This window comes from Pongo pygmaeus, chromosome 8, assembly GCF_028885625.2.
Source record: "Pongo pygmaeus isolate AG05252 chromosome 8, NHGRI_mPonPyg2-v2.0_pri, whole genome shotgun sequence".
NCBI classification, from domain to species: Eukaryota; Metazoa; Chordata; class Mammalia; order Primates; family Hominidae; genus Pongo; species Pongo pygmaeus.
The window spans coordinates 64,595,785-64,601,784 of NC_072381.2; positions in this window are offsets into that span (position 1 = coordinate 64,595,785).

Consider the following 6,000-nt stretch of genomic DNA (forward strand, 5'->3'; position numbering starts at 1 on the left):
ATTTATTTTTTGATAATAGCCATGTTAACTGGGGTGAGATGATACCTCCTTGGGGTTTTGATTTGCATTTCCATGATAATTAGTGATGTTGAGAATTTTAAATGTATTTATTGGCCATTTGTATGTCTTCTTTTGAGAAATATCTGTTGAGATCATTTGCCCATTTTTAAAGGATGATTATTATTATTTTGCTGTTGAGATCTTTGAGTTCCTTGTATATTCTGGATATTAATCCCCTATCAGATGAGTAGTTTGCAAATATTTTCTCCCATTCTGTAGGTTGTCTTTTCACTTTGCTGATTGTTTCCTTTGCTGCACAGATTTGTAGTTCCATATACTCCTGTTTATTTTTACTTTACCATATACTATTTGTTTATACCATATGCTATTTGTTTATACCATATACCATATACTGTTTGTAAACCAATTTGTTTATTTTTACTTTACCATATACTCCTATTTCTTTATTTTTACTTTTGTTTCCTGTGCTTTTGCAGTCTTATTCATAAAATCTTTTCCCAGACCAATGTCTTGAAGTGTTTCCCCTGATTTCTTCTAGAAGTTTTATCACTTTTGGCCTTATATTTAGGATTTTGAATTGATTTTTGTATCGGATGAGAGGTAGCTGGGCACAGTGGCTCATGCCTGTAATCCCAGCACTTTGGGAGGTCGAGGCAGGCGTATCACGAGGTCAGGAGTTTGAGACCAGCCTGGCCAACATAGCGAAACCTCGTCTCTACTAAAAATACAAAAATTAGCCACGCGTGGTGGCACGAGCCTGTAGTCCCAGCTACTCAGGAGGCTGAGGCAGAGAATCGCTTGAACCTGGGAGGCGGAGGTTGCAGTGAGCTGAGATCACGCCACTGCACTCCAGCTTGGGTGACAGAGTGAGACGTCTTAAAAAAAAAAAAAAAAAGATGAGCAGTGAGGGTCTAGTTTCATTCTTTTTCACGTGGATATCCAATTTTCCTAGCACCATTTATTGAAGAGACTGTCCTTTTCCCAAAAAGTGTTGTTAGCACCTTTGTTGAAAATCAGTTGGCTGTTGTACACTATTCACAATAGTAAAGACATGGAATCAACCCGAATGCCCATCAATGACAGGCTGGATAAAGAAAATTTGGTACATATACACCATCAACTACTATGCAGCCATAAAAAGGAATGAGATCATGTCCTCTGCAGGGACGTGGATGGAGCTAGAAACCAGCAAACTGATGCAGGAACAGAAAACTAAACACCGCATGTTCTCAGAAGTGGGAGCTGAACAATGAGAACACATAGACAAGGGAGGGGAGCAATACACACTGGGGCCTGTCAGGGCATGGGCAGCAGGAGGGAGAGCATCAGTAATGCATGCTGGGCTTAATACCTAGGTGATGGGTTGATAAGTACAGCAAAGCTCCATGCCACACGTTTACCTATGCAACAAGCCTGTACATCCTGCACGTGTATACTGGAACTTAAAATAAAAAACTAAAAAAAATCAGTTGACTGTAGATATGTGGATTAATTTCTGTGTTCTCAATTCTGTTCCATTGGTCTACATGTTTTTATGCCAGTACCATGCTGTTTTGGTTATTAGAGGTTTGTAGGAGATTTTGAGTTCTGGTAGTATGATACTTCCAGCTTTTTTCTTCGTTCCTTGTGCTCAGTATTGCTTTGGCTATTTGGAGTTTTTGTAGTTTCATACAACTTTTAGGATTTTTTTCCTGTTTCTGTGAAGAGTATCATTGGTATTTTGATAAGGATTGCATTGAATCTATAGATTGCTTTGGGTAGTATTGTCATTTTAACAATATTAATCCTTCTGATCCATGAGCATGGAATGTCTTTCCATTTGCATCTTTTTCTATTTTTTTCATCACTGTTTTGGAGATTTCTTTGTTGAGGTTTTTCACCTCCTTGGTTAAATTTATTTTAGGTTTTTTATTTATTTGGTAGCTATTGTAAATGAAATTGCCCTCGATTACTTTTTAGCTAGTTCATTGTTCATATATCGAAACACAAATTTTGTATATTAATTTTATATCTTGTGACTTTGGTGAAATTGTTTATCAGGTTGTTTTTTTTTTTTTTTTTAAGAGTACTTAGGTTTTTCTACACATGAAATCATGTTATCTGCAAACAGGGACAATTTTACTTCCTTTCCCATTTGGATGTCTTTTATTTCTTTGTCTTGTCTAATTGCTCTGGTTAGGACTTCCAGTATTACTTTGAATAAGAGTGGTAAGAGTGGGCATCCTTGTCTTGTTCCAGTTCTTAGAAGAAAAGATTTAAGCTATTCCCCATTTAGTTAAATGTTATCTGTGTGTTTGTTATATATGACCATTATTATATTGAGGTACTTTCCTTCTATACCTGATTAAGAGGTTTTTTTTAAATAATGAATGGATATTGAATTCTATCAAAAGCTGTTTCTGTGTCTATTGACATGATCATATGGTTTTTGTCCTTCATTTTATTGATGTGATGTATGAAGTTTATTGATTTGCTTATGTTGAAACATCCTTGCATTCCTGGAATAAATCCCACTTAATCTTGGTGTATTTTCTTTTTGATATGTTGTTGAATTAAGTTTGCTAGTATTTTGTTGAGAGATTTTGCGTTAATGTTCTCCAGTGATACTGGCCTGTAAGTTTTTTTTTTTTATTGTGTTCTTCTCTGGTTTTGGTATCAGGGTTATGCTGGCCTTGTAGAATGAGTTAGCAAGAATACACTGTGCTTCAATTTTTGGGAATAGTTTAAGAAGGACTAGTACTAATTCTTCTTTAAAAGTTCAGTATAATTCAATGATGAAGCCATCTGGTCTTGGGCTTTTCTTTGTTGGAAGACTTTTTATTACTGATTCAATCTCATTACTTGTTATTGTTCTGTTTAGTTTTTTTTTATTTCTTCTTGGTTCAGTCTTGGTAGGTTGTAAGTGTTCAGGAATTTGTCTGTTTCATCTAGGTTTTCAGATTTATTGGCATATAGGTTTTCATAATAGTCTCTAATGATCCTTTGCATTTCTGTGCTATCCTTTGTGATGTCTCATTTTTTTGTCGTTCAGTTTATTTGCTTGGGCCTTCTTTCTTTTAAAGTTTTAAATTTTGATGATGTACTACTTAACCTTTTTTTTTTTTTCTTTTACGAATTGTGTTTTTAATGCCATGACCAAGAACTCTTCACCAAGCCCTAGGTCCTAAAGATTTTCTCCTATGTTTTCTTCTAGAAGTTTCATAGTTTTACATTTAAATTTATAACCCATTTTTAATTGGATTGTTTGTTTGTTTTTGCTGTTGAGATGTTTGAGTTCCTTATATATTTTGGATATTAATCCTCTATCAGATGAGTAGTTTGCAAATATTTTAAGTTGATTTTCATATAAGTTGTGAGGTTTAGGTCGAGGTTCATTTTTTGCCTATGGATGTCTACTTGGTCAAATACCATTTGTTGAAAAGACCATTCTTCCTGCATTTGATTACTTTTGCACCTTAAAAAAATCAGTAGATTGTACCTGTACAGGGCTACTTTGGGGTCTTCTAGTCCATTGATCTATGTGTCTATTACTCCACCAGTACCACAAAGTCTTGATCACTGTAGCTATGCAATGTCTTAAAATTGGGTTGAATTATCCCTCCTACCTTAGTCTTCATTTTCAAAATTGTTTTAGCTTTTTAAGTTCCTTTGCCTTCCCATATACATTTTCAAATAATCTTGTGTATATCTGTAAAAACTTGCTGGGATTTTTATAGAAATTGTAGCAAAAGTATTTATTAACAGCATGGTGGGTGTTGTAACCCATGAATATGCTATGTCTCTATTTATTTCTCTTTATTTATTTTAATCTTTTAATTTTTTTGATCAGCATTTTGTCATTTTTTGCATTCAGTCTTGTGTAGGTTTTGCTATATTCACACCTAAGTATTAGAAATTTTTACTACAGTCATAAATGGTATTTTAAATTTCAGTTTCCATGGATATATAGTAATACAAGTGTTTTTTGTATGTTGAACTTGTATCTTTCAGTCTTACCATAATTCCTAGGAGTTGGATGATTTTGTTTATTGATTTTGTTTTGTTTAGGTATATTCCCTGAGGATTTCTATTTTTTTTTTTTTTTTATGAGACGGAGTCTCACTCTGTCGCCCAGGTTGGAGTGCAGTGGCGTGATCTTGGCTCACTGCAAGCTCCGCCTCCAGAGTTCATGCCATTCTTCTGCCTCAGCCACCTTAGCAGCTGGGACTACCGGCGCCTGCCACCACGCCTGGCTAATTTTTTGTATTTTTAGTAGAGACGGGGTTTCACCGTGTTAGCCAGGATGGTCTTGATCTCCTGACCTCGTGATCCACCCACCTCGGCCTCCCAAAGTGCTGAGATTACAGGCATGAGCCACTGCGCCCTGCCTCCCTGAGGATTTCTATAGATGATCATATGATCTGCAAATAGGACAACTTTTTCTTGGTGATTTTTATGTATTTTATTTACTTTTATTTTTTTGAGACAGAGTCTTGCTCTCTTACCCAGGCTGGAGTGCAAAGGTGCAATCTTGGCTCATTGCAATCTCCGCCTCCTGGGTTCAAGCGATTCTCCTGCCTCAGCCTCCTGAGTAGCTGGGACTACAGGTGTGAGTCACCACACCTGACTAATTTTTGTATTTTTAGTAGAGACAGGGTTTCACCGTGTTGGCCAGGCTGGTCTTGAACTCCTGACCTCGTGATCCACCCGCCTCAGCCTCCCAAAATGCTGGGATTACAGGCATGAGCCACCATGCCTGGCCTTTATTTCCTTTTTTTTTTTTCTTTTTATTGTTACACTGGCTAGCCCTTCCAGTACTAGAAGTGATAAAAGACATCCTTGTCTTGTATCTAATCTTAGGGAGAAAGTACTCCATCTTTTACCATTATATATGATGTTATCTGTAGATTTTTTTTTGTAGCTGATCTTTACTAATTTGAGAAAGTTTCCCTCTTAAGTATTTTGAGAATTTTTATTATAAATGAGTGTCAAATTTTGTAAAATTCTTATTTTGCATCAATTGACATAATCATCTAATTTTTTTCCTGTAGCATGGCAATATGGTAGATTACCTTGATTGATTTTCAAATATTGAACCAGCTTTGCATTCCTGAAATAACCCTTACTTAATGGTGGTGTATAATTCTTTTTGGAGATGATTGAATTCTCTGCTATTTTTTAATAAGGATTATTTCTATATTCATCAGGACTGTTGATCTGTCATTTTCTCTTTTTTTAATATATTTGTCTGGTTTTAGCATCAGGGTAATATTAACTTTACAAAATAAATTGGAATGTGTTTCTTTATTTTCTATATTCTGGAAGAGATTGTGTAGCATTGGAGTTAATTCTTCTTTAAAAGTTTGGCATAATTCAGTCGTGAAGGCATCTGTGCCTGGAGATTTGGTTGGGAGAGGAGTTTTAAAATTAGGGGTTTAATTTTCTCAATAGTTACATGGCTATTCAAACTTTTTATACCATATTAGTTGACTTGTAGTCATGTGAGGGTTTCAGGGATTTGGTTCATTTTATCAAAATTGTCAAGATTTATGTGTGTAAAGTTGTAATATTCCTTTATTATCCTTTTGATGTCTGTAGGGTCTGTAATGATATCTCTTGTTTCATTTCTGATACTGTATTTTCCCTTTGTCAGTCTTTTTTTTTTTTTTTTTGACAAACTCTCACTCTGTTGCCCAGGCTGGAGTGCAGTGTTGTGATCTCAGCTCACTGCAATCTCTGCCTCCTGGGTTCAAGCAATTCTTGTGCTTCAGCCTCACGAATAGCTGGGACCACAGGCGTGCACCACCATGTCCGGCTAATTTTTGATTTTTAGTAGAGATGGGGTTTCACCACGTTGGCCAGGCTGATCTCGAACTCCAGGCCTCAAGTGATCCACCCACCTCGATAGAAGTTTGTCAATTTCACAAATCTTTTGAAATAACCAGTCTTCGCTTCATTAATTTACTATGTATTTTTTCAATTTCATTTACTTCTGCTATT